The 11,207-nt window shown below is 45.4% G+C and overlaps 2 pseudogenes across 1 annotated transcript; both read right to left on the bottom strand.

The window, feature by feature from the left end:
- Positions 1 to 445: 445 nt before the first annotated feature.
- On the bottom strand, positions 446 to 9,579 carry LOC116464441 (NADH-ubiquinone oxidoreductase chain 5-like; annotated as a pseudogene). The gene is made up of 2 exons (XR_004246916.2): positions 9,490 to 9,579; positions 446 to 7,873 (listed from the first exon to the last, which is right to left on the bottom strand). The product of XR_004246916.2 is annotated as an NADH-ubiquinone oxidoreductase chain 5-like (transcript).
- Positions 9,580 to 9,771: 192 nt separating this feature from the next.
- Positions 9,772 to 11,201, bottom strand: LOC116810169 (cytochrome c oxidase subunit 3-like; annotated as a pseudogene).
- Positions 11,202 to 11,207: the final 6 nt, after the last annotated feature.

Raw genomic sequence — 11,207 nt, 5'->3', positions numbered from 1 at the left:
AGAGTTTGATGCCCATCCTGATCATAGGATAGAGTAGACGGTTAGGCTGGATGTAGCTAGGATAAATAGGAGGCCCAAGTTGAGGTTGATTAGGGGGTTGGGTATGGGAAGAGGGGTTCATAATAGGAGGGCAATGGTGAGGGCTAAGGTTGGGGCGATGATATAGAGGGTGGTTGTTGATGTAGATGGTTTTAGGGGTTCTTTGGTGAAGAGTTTTATTGCGTCGGCGAAGGGCTGTAGTAGGCCGTAGGGGCCTACGATGTTGGGACCCTTGCGTAGTTGTGTGTAGCCTAGGATTTTTCGTTCGGTTAACATTAGGAATGCCATGGCGATTAGGGTGGGTAGGATGAGGAGTAGGAGGTTGGTTATGGGCATGCTGTTAAGAAGAGGGGTTGAACCTCTGATTATAAAGTCTTAAGTTTTATGCAATTGCCGGGCTCTGCCATCTTAACAGGCTCTGTTCTTGAGCGGGTTTGGGTATGTTGTAGATTGAGATAATATCATCTAAGGAGGGAGGGCGCTTTGTGAAGTGGGCCCCATTTCTCTTGTCCTTTCGTACAGGGAGAAATATAGAACAGATAGAAACCGACCTGGATTACTCCGGTCTGAACTCAGATCACGTAGGACTTTAATCGTTGAACAAACGAACCTTTGATAGCGGCTGCACCATCGGGATGTCCTGATCCAACATCGAGGTCGTAAACCCTATTGTTGATATGGACTCTAGAATAGGATTGCGCTGTTATCCCTAGGGTAACTTGTTCCGTTGATCAAATTATTGGGTCAATTGCATATGGAGTTTCGTTTTGACTGGTGTGGTCTTAGCATATACTGCTCGGAGGTTAGTTTGTGCTCCGAGGTCGCCCCAACCGAAGTCTTCGATGCAGGTTTGGTAGTTTATGGCCTGTTGGTTTGTTGGGTGTTGTTTGCATTGATAGACTAAAGCTCCATAGGGTCTTCTCGTCTTGTTAGGTTATGTCCGCCTCTTCACGGACAGGTCAATTTCACTGGTTGAAAGTAAGAGACAGCTGAACCCTCGTGGGGCCATTCATACGAGTCCCCATTTAAGGAACAAGTGATTATGCTACCTTTGCACGGTTAGGGTACCGCGGCCGTTGAACATGTGTCACTGGGCAGGCGGTGCCTCTAATACTGGTAATGCTAGAGGTGATGTTTTTGGTAAACAGGCGGGGTAGTGTTTGCCGAGTTCCTTTTACTTTTTTTAACCTTTCCTTGTGGGCATGCCTATGTTGGGTTGACAGGATGGATAATAATGGTTTATCAGTTGGTTTTGGATATTGGGCTGTTAACTGTCAGTGAAGTCTTTTTGGTCTGACATAGGCTTATGCGGAGGAGAATGCTTTTCATGTTACTTATATTAACATTATTTCTTCTATGGAATGATAGATTGGTCCAATGTGGCGGAAGGAGTTCGGTTATGTGTTTGGGATTTGTTGGGTGGGTGGTGTTGAGCTTGAACGCTTTCTTAATTGGTGGCTGCTTTTAGGCCAACTATGGGGTTTACATTTTTTACTCTCTTTATAAGGTTTTTTCCTAGTGTCTAAAGAGCTGTTCCTCTTTAGACTAACAGTTAGATTTACAAGAAGATTTAGGGGTTCTATAGGTAAATTTAAAGTTGAACTAAGATTCTATCTTGGACAACCAGCTATCGCCAGGCTCGGTAGGCTTGTCACCTCTACCTATGAATCTTCCCACTATTTTGCTACATAGACGGGTGTGCTCTCTCAGCGGTTCTTAGGTAGCTCGTCTGGTTTCGGGGTTTTTAGCTTTGGGTCTCCTTGCTAAGTTGTGTCTAGTTAATTCATTATGCAGAAGGTACAAGGGCTTATCTTTGCTGTTTTGTGCTTGGTTGTGTTCTTTCATCTTTCCCTTGCGGTACTGTGTCTATTGCGCCAGGTTGGTAATTTCTATCGCCTATACTTTGTACGAGTAAATGGTTTGGTTGATGTTATTTGATAGTAGGGTTGGGATAATTTGGGGCTAGGGTCGGCTCAGGGTGGTCAAGTTAATTGAGATCTCCCAGGTGTAAGCTGGGTGCTTTGTGTTAAGCTACACCTTGGTTTATCCAAGTGCACTTTCCAGTACACTTACCATGTTACGACTTATCTCCTCTATATAGATGCGCGGAGTGTTTAGTTAGGGGTTCCTTGAAATATACTTGAGGAGGGTGACGGGCGGTGTGTACGCGCTTCAGGGCCTCGTTCAATTAAGCACTCTATTCTTAATTTACTGCTAAATCCTCCTTCGACCGCTCAAGTTTCATGGGGGTTATCGTGGTTTTCTGGTATAGAAAATGTAGCCCATCTCTTCCCATCTCATGGGCTACACCTTGACCTAACGTCCTCATGTGGATGTTTGTGCTTACTTTATAGCCTTTGTCAGGGTTTGCTGAAGATGGCGGTATATAGGCTGAGCAAGAGATGGTGAGGTTGAACGGGGTTTATCGATTATAGGACAGGCTCCTCTAGGGGGGTGTGAAGCACCGCCAGGTCCTTTGATTTTTAAGCTGTTGCTCGTAGTGTTCTGGCGAGCAGTCTTGTTGATTTGACTGTTGAAGTTTAGGGCTAAGCATAGTGGGGTATCTAATCCCAGTTTGGGTCTTAGCTATTGTGTGTTCAGGGGTATTAAAGCCACTTTCGTAGTTTATTTTATACCAGCCAGAGTTTTTTACGACTTGGATGGAGCTTAGCTTTATTAGGGGATGACCTAAAACACTCTTTACGCCGGGCTCTATTAACTGGGGTTAATCGTATGACCGCGGTGGCTGGCACGAAGTTGACCAACCCGGGGTTGGCATAGCTTAGTTAAACTTTCGTTCATTGCTAAAGGTTTATCACTGCTGTCTCCCGTGGGGGTGTGGCTAGGCAAGGTGTTTTGAGCTGCATAACTGCGTGCTTGATACCTGCTCCTTTTGGTCACGGGTGATTTGAAGGGCGATTTCACCGGAGCGGGGATGCTTGCATGTGTAATCTTGCCAGGGGCTAATAGAAAGGCTAGGACCAAACCTATTTGTTTATGGGGCGGGTGAGCCCGTCTCTACATTTTCAGTGTTTTGCTTTGGGTGGTTAAGCTACATAAACGGGGGCTCTTTGGGGATAGACTGGCTTAAGGTAAGGGAGTAGTAGTGGGTTGGAGGGAAGGGGAGAAAAAAAAGAATATGTGTTAGTTGAGGGGGTAGCTGTTAAAGGCGTGTACCGCCAAAAGATGAGTCTGGTTCTTAGACGAGGTTGGTTTAGGGAAGGTTCTTTGTTTTTGGGGTTTGGCAAAGATTGGGGGGGAAAGGGGGGTTTGCGGAGTGAGCTTTTCTCATTCCGTTAAAAGGGTGTGGTTAAGGGTTGCGTTGGTTGATTATTGTTATGTCTAACAAGCATGAATTAATTAGCACCTTTGGGTTGGACTTATGCTCGGCTGGGATATGGAATGTAGGCGCGGTTAATATATGAAATGGGGCAGGTATCAAAGACAGATACTGCGACATAGGGTGCTCCGGCTCCAGCGTCCCGCAATGCTATCGCGTGCACACCCCTTTATAAAAAATACCAAATGCATGGAGAGCTCCCGTGAGTGATTAATAGGGTGATAGGCCTGTGATCCATCGTGATGTCTTATTTAAGGGGAACGTATGGGCGATTTTAGACTATATGGCCGAGAGGTAAGAACCAGATGCCGGATACAGCTCACTATAGCTACCCCCAGGTGTTGTAAGCCCGGAGCGAGGGGAGTTAGTACTCTTGTGCGGGTTGGTGATTTCACGGAGGATGCTGGACGGGAAACTCCCATCTGAAATAGGTTGTGTATGGATTGTGAGTTGACGTTGGTAGAGGTTTGTATGTGCGGTAAATGAACGAGTGCAGGACGCCCTTTAGATGGACAATCTTTGCTGGTTGGTTTGTATGTCGTGAGAGTGAAGTGGATGCGTTACAGTTGATTGAGGTATTCTAGTGCTTGCTTGTAAGCGTGTTGGGGTTGTTTGTATGTACGTCTGATGAGTGATGTACTGTAGTTATTTAAGTGATTATAGTACTGTGCAATATTCATGGGGGCTGGCAGTAATGTACGAAGTACATAGGGTTGTGGAAGAACAGGTTAGTACTGGGGTTGTACTCAAAACAGCTTCCACATGAGAATACAGAGAATAGTTTAAATTAGAATTTTAGCTTTGGGTGCTGAGGGTGAAGTTAAGTACTTTTTCTCTGAGTTGTCCTTGGAAGAAAGATTTCAGTTCCGGCTTACAAGACCGGCGTATTGGCTTATACTACAAGGGCAGGTTCATTTGAGTATCTTGTTTTCAATTAGGGAGGCGGTTGGTATTAGTACTAGGATTGTGGTGAAGTATAGTACGGACGCCACTTGCCCGATGGTGATAAATGGGTAGCTCACTGGTTGTCCTCCGATTCATGTGAGAGTCAGTAAGTTTATTACTAGGAGTCAGTACGTGAGTTGGCTTAGTGGACGAAATATCATGCTTTGTTGTTTGGCTGTGTGAAGTGCAGGAATTATTACTAGGATGAGGATTGATAGTAGGAGGGCTAGTACGCCTCCTAATTTATTAGGGACGGATCGTAGGATTGCGTATGCGAATAAAAAATATCATTCGGGTTTGATGTGGGGAGGGGTGTTTAAGGGGTTAGCTTGGGTGTAGTTGTCTGGGTCGCCTAGGAGGTCGGGTGAGAATAGTACTAGACTCATTAGTATGAGGAGGAGGAGAAATAGTCCTAGGATGTCTTTGGTTGTGTAGTAGGGGTGGAAGGTGATTTTGTCTGGCTGGGAGGAGATGCCTAAGGGATTGTTTGATCCTGTTTCGTGTAGGAATAGAAGGTGTAGGGCTGCTAGGGCTGTGATAATGAAGGGCAGGATGAAGTGAAAGGTGAAAAAGCGTGTGAGTGTGGCGTTATCCACTGAATAACCGCCTCAGACTCATTGGACTAGGTCTGTTCCGATGTATGGGACAGCGGACAGTAAGTTTGTGATTACTGTGGCCCCTCAGAAGGATATTTGGCCTCACGGGAGGACATAGCCCATGAAGGCTGTTGCCATGGTTGCGAGTAGGAGGATAACGCCAATATTTCAGGTTTCTAGGTAGAGGAACGAACCGTAGTACAGGCCTCGGCCAATGTGTAGGAATAGGCAGATAAAAAATATTGAGGCACCGTTGGCGTGAAGGTAGCGGATAATTCAGCCGTAGTTTACGTCTCGGGTGATGTGGGCTACTGAGGAGAAAGCTGTGGAGGCATCTGGTGTGTAGTGTATGGCTAAAAATAACCCTGTAATGATTTGGAGGGTTAGGCAGGCGCCTAGGAGTGAGCCGAAGTTTCATCATATAGAAATGTTGGATGGGGCTGGAAGGTCGATAAGTGAGTGGTTGATTAGTTTTATTAGTGGATTGGTTTTGCGCAGGGGGGTCATTGGTGTTCTTGTAGTTGAAGTACAACGATGGTTTTTCGTATCATTGGTCGTGGTTGTAGTCCATGCGAGAATGATGACATATACTTTGTTTTTGTTAAGTGTGATTTTGGTAATGGGGTTTGTGGGATTTTCGTCTAAGCCTTCCCCTATCTATGGAGGCTTAGTGTTGGTTGTTAGTGGTGTGGTGGGGTGCGCTATTATTTTGAATTGTGGAGGGGGGTATTTGGGTTTGATAGTTTTTTTAATTTATCTGGGGGGTATGATGGTTGTTTTTGGGTATACTACTGCGATGGCTATTGAGGAGTATCCTGAGGCATGGGGGTCAGGAGTTGAGGTTTTGGCGGGTGTTTTAGTGGGGTTGGTGATGGAGGTTGGGTTGGTTCTGTGGGCGAAGGAATATGATGGGTTGGTGATGGTGTTGAATTTTAATGATATGGGGAGTTGGGTGATTTATGAGGGGGAGGGGTCAGGTTTAATTCGTGAAGATTCTATTGGTGCGGGCGCCTTGTACGACTATGGGCGGTGGTTGGTAGTGGTTACTGGGTGGACATTGCTTGTTGGCGTATATATTGTAATTGAGATTGTCCGAGGTAATAGGTTATATGATTAGAAGGAGGGCTAGGGAAAGTGGGATTAGAAGGGAGAGGGAGTAGAGCTTGATTATGCCTTTTTGAGAAGAAATAGTGATGGAGGCAGAGATTTGGTGGTGTGAGATGGTTTTAGGTATTAGTTTTTCTAGTCAGGCTAGGTCTAGTAGAAGTGATGCCAGGTTTTGGCTTGCGGTAAGACTTGCGTAGGGGATGGTGCGGTGGATGGTGTTGGGGTAGAATCCTAGTATGTTGGAGAAGTGGAATGTGTGTGAGGGGTTTTTTATTTTGAGTTTGTTGGTCAAGAGATGAAGGTCAAGAGCTGTTAGGAAGCCCAGGAGGGTGATGCTTAGGGCTGTTAGTTTTAGGTAGAGTGGGGTTGTCGTTTGGGAGGGGGAGGTGGGGGGAATGCTGTTGATGATGAGAAAGCCTGCTAGGAGGCTTCCGATTGTTAGGCGTTTGATGGGGTTTAGTAGGGTGGGGTTGTTCTCGTTGATGTTGGTTAGGGTTGGGAAGCGGGGTTGGTTTGTTAGGGTGAGGAGAATTATTCGGGTGCTGTAGGCGCTTGTTAGGGAGGTGGCAATGAGAGTTATAGATAGGGCTCAGGCGTTGGTGTATGATATGTTTGCGGTTTCGATAATGAGATCTTTGGAATAGAAACCTGTAAGGAAGGGTATACCTGTGAGTGCGAGGCTGCCAATGGTTAGGGAGGTTGAGGTGAGGGGCAGCGTTTTAAACAGGCCCCCTATTTTTCGGATATCCTGTTCATTGCTGAGATTGTGAATAATGGATCCAGAACACATGAATAATATGGCTTTGAAGAAGGCGTGGGTGCAGATATGTAGGAATGCTAGGTATGGTTGGTTGATACCGATTGTGACTATTATTAGGCCCAGTTGGCTGGAGGTAGAGAATGCTACGATTTTTTTGATATCGTTTTGTGTTAGGGCGCAGATTGCTGTGAATAGAGTGGTGATGGCACCTAGGCATAGTGTGAGGGTTTGGATTAGTTGGTTGTTTTCTGTTAGGGGGTGGAAGCGGATGAGTAGGAAAACTCCGGCCACGACCATGGTGCTTGAATGGAGTAGGGCTGAGACAGGGGTTGGGCCTTCTATGGCTGAGGGCAGTCAGGGGTGTAGCCCAAGTTGGGCCGATTTTCCTGCTGCTGCTAGAAGAAGGCCTGCCAGTGGGAGAAAGTTGGGGTTGGTGTTTAGGAGGGTTATTTGTTGTGGTTCTCATGAGTTGGTGTGGAGGAGAAATCACGCTAGGGCTAGAATAAAGCCAATGTCGCCGATACGGTTATATAGGATTGCTTGGATGGCTGCGGTGTTAGCTTCTTCTCGGGCGTATCATCAGCCAATGAGGAGAAAGGATATGATTCCTACGCCTTCTCAGCCGATGAAGAGTTGGAACAGGTTGTTGGCGGTAACTAGGATTAGTATTGTGGTGAGGAAGATGAGTAGATATTTGAAGAATTGGTTGATGTTTGGGTCTGAGTGCATGTATCATAGTGAGAATTCCATAATGGATCAGGTGACGAATAGTGCGGTGGGGATGAATATTATGGAGAAATAGTCTAGTTTAAAGCTTAGGGAGAGTTCTAGCGTTTGGGTTGCAGTTCAGTGTCAGTTTGAAATAATAGTTTCTTGGTCTGTGCACATGAATATTATTGTGGGGAATAGACTGATTATAAAGGTGGAGGCAATGGTTATTTTCACGTAGTGTGGGTATGAGTTTTTTTTATTGGGGTTGATAAGGGTGGTTGTAATGGGGAGAATTAGGGAGGTTAACGTTAGAATGGCTATGGTGGTGTACATCGTTATTACTTTTATTTGGAGTTGCACCAAAATTTTTGGGTCCTAAGACCAATGGATAGCTGTTATCCTTTAAAAGTTGAGAAAGCCATGTTGTTATACATGGGATAGTGAGTTAGCAGTTCTTGTGGGCTTTCTCGGTAAGCAAGAGGTCTATGAGTCTCTATTGTTAGATTCACAATCTAATGTTTTGATTAAACTATGTTTACAGGGAGTAAAGCCAGTGATGATGTTAGGGTTGAGGGTTAGGAGGAGAAGGGGTAGGAGGTGTATAAGTATTAGTATGTTTTCTCGTGTGAGTGAGGGTTTTATGTTTTTAATATGATGTGTAAGTGTGCCTCGCTGTGTTATGATAAATATGTAAAGAGAGTACAGGGCTGTGATTAGTACGTTAAGTCCGATGAGTGTAATAGTGGTGTTTGCTCAGGAGAAAGAGGCTGTTAGTACAAAGAGTTCTCCTAGAAGGTTGATGGTGGGGGGTAGAGCGAGGTTAGCAAGGCTTGCTGCGAGTCATCAGAAGGCTATCAGTGGGAGTAAGGCTTGAAGTCCTCGAGATAGGATCATGATGCGGCTATGGGTTCGTTCGTAGTTTGAGTTTGCAAGACAGAATAGCAGGGAGGAGGTTAGTCCGTGGGCGATTATGAGGATGGTCGCACCTGTAAAGCTTCAGGGGGTTTGGATAAGGATGGCTGTGATTACAAGGGCTATGTGGCTCACGGAGGAGTATGCGATGAGGGATTTTAGATCTGTCTGTCGTAGGCAGATGGAGCTTGTTATGACTATGCCCCATAGAGACAGCATTAAGAAGGGGTAGGCTATGTGTTTTGTTAGTGGGCTGAGAATGAGGGTGAGTCGTATTATGCCGTAGCCGCCTAGTTTTAGGAGTACTGCAGCGAGCACTATTGACCCAGCGATAGGGGCTTCAACATGGGCTTTGGGGAGTCAGAGGTGGAGTCCGTAAAGGGGTATTTTTACTATGAAGGCTATTATGTATGCTAGTCATATGAGGTTATTGGATCAAGAATCTGTTAGGCTTTGGGAGGTGAGAGTTAGTAATATGATGTTTAGTGAGCCTAGGGTGTTGTGGGTGTGGACAAGTGCAATGAGTAGGGGGAGAGAGCCTACTAGGGTGTAGAATAGAAAGTATGAGCCTGCGTTTAGGCGTTCCGGTTGATTACCTCATCGGGTAATGATAATCAGAGTGGGGATAAGTGTAGTTTCAAAGAGAACATAGAATATTATTAGTTCGGTAGCGGTGAATGTTATAATTAGTGAGACCTGGAGGGTGATTAATATGGATAGGTAGAGTTTTTTTCGTAGAGGGGATTCGTTGGACAGGTGGTGTTGACTTGCTATGATTATTAGGGGGAGTAATCAGGTTGTTAGTATTAGGAGGGGTGTGGTTAAGGGGTCGGAGGAGAAGGATGGGGAGTAGGTAAGCAGGTTGTTGTTGGCTTGGCTAAAGAATAATAGTGGGATAGGGCTGATAATTAGACTGTGGGTGGTCGTGTTGATTCAAATTATGTGTTTTTTAGATAGTCATGTTAGGGGTAATAGTATGATGGTAGGAATAACTAGCTTTAGCATTGGAGCAGGCTTAGGTTGTGGATGTGGTCTAGGCCGTATGTGTTAGAGATTGAGACCAATAAGGCTAGGCCCACTGCCGCCTCGCAGGCAGCAAAGACTAATAGGACGACGGGCATAATATTGATTAGGAGGGAATGTGTGTTTAAGGCTATGAGGGTGCTCATGATGAATAATGATAGTATTATTCCCTCTAGGCATAGTAGGGAGGATATGAGGTGTGAGCGGTAGATTAGTATACCCAGGAGTGAGATAGCGAATGCTAGTGTGATGTTTATGTAGATGAGAGGCATTTGATAAGTATGGTTGCCATAATTTAATGAGTCGAAATCATTTGTTTTAGCTTAAACTACTTACCAATTCGACTCAGTCCAGCCCTTTTTGTGACCACTCATAAGCTAAGCTTAGGATTAAGATGGTGATTAATGTAAGTGACGATGTGATTGTTAGTGAGGGATTTGTTGTTTGTAGGGCTCATGGTAGGGGTAGTAGTAGAGCGATTTCTAGATCAAATAGTAGAAAGGTGATTGCGACTAGGAAGAATTTTATGGAGAATGGGATGCGGGCGGGGGATAGTGGGTCAAATCCGCATTCGTAAGGGTTGGTCTTTTCTATGTAGGTGTTGAGCTGTGGTAGTCAGAATGTGATCGTTATTAGTAGTAAGGCTAGGAGTGTATTAATTATTAGGGCTAATGCCAGGTTCATTACTCTTTTTCGAGTGTCATCGAAGCTGGTTAATTGGAAGTTAACAGTACTGTTTATACTAAAAGAGTAGGATCCTCATCAGTAGATGGAGACATACAGGAACAGTCAAACTACATCTACGAAATGTCAATATCAAGCGGCGGCTTCAAAGCCGAAGTGATGTTTGGATGTGAAGTGGAATAATAGTTGGCGGATAAGGCAGATGATGAGGAATGTTGATCCGATAATGACGTGGAGTCCGTGGAAGCCCGTGGCTACAAAAAATGTGGAGCCATAGATGCCGTCGGAGATGGTGAAAGGGGCTTCAAAATATTCTGAGATTTGTAGGAGGGTGAAGTAGGTGCCTAGTAGGATTGTGATAAGCAGTGCCTGGATTATTTGATTTCGATTGTTTTCTATTAGGCTATGGTGGGCTCAGGTGATTGAAACTCCTGATGCGAGCAGTACTGAGGTGTTCAGGAGTGGGACTTCTAAGGGGTTGAGTGGGGTAATGCCCGTTGGGGGTCAGTGTCCTCCTAGTTGGGGGGTGGGAGCTAGGCTGGAATGGTAGAACGCTCAAAAGAATCCAGCAAAGAAGAAAATTTCTGAGGTGATAAATAAGACTATTCCATAGCGAAGTCCCTTTTGGACAGGTATTGTGTGATGGCCCTGGTATGTGCCTTCTCGCACTACGTCGCGTCATCATTGGAATATGGTTAGTGCGTTAGTCAGGATGCCTAGTGCTAGTAGGGTGGTTGAGTGGAAGTGAAATCACATGGCTAGGCCGGATGTTAGTAGGAGGGCTGAAAGAGCTCCCGTCAGAGGTCAAGGGCTGGGTTTTACTATATGGTAGGCGTGGGATTGGTGGGTCATTACGTGTTGTCGTGCAGGTAGAGGCTTACTAGGAGTGTGAAGACGTATGCTTGAATTAGAGCTACGGCAATTTCGAGGACTGTTAATAGAGCCAAGACTGTGAAGATGATGGGAGTTATGGGCAGGCTGATAGTCGATAGGGCTATTGTGGCTGCTCCGATCAGGTGTATTAATAGGTGACCTGCCGTAATGTTTGCAGTCAGTCGTACAGCAAGGGCTACGGGTTGGATAAATAGGC

The sequence above is a fragment of the Hylobates moloch genome, unplaced genomic scaffold (genome assembly GCF_009828535.3).
Source record: "Hylobates moloch isolate HMO894 unplaced genomic scaffold, HMol_V3 SCAFFOLD_666, whole genome shotgun sequence".
Taxonomy (NCBI): domain Eukaryota; kingdom Metazoa; phylum Chordata; class Mammalia; order Primates; family Hylobatidae; genus Hylobates; species Hylobates moloch.
Note: the sequence above shows the minus strand (reverse complement) of the source record. Positions and strands in the feature narration are given on the sequence as shown.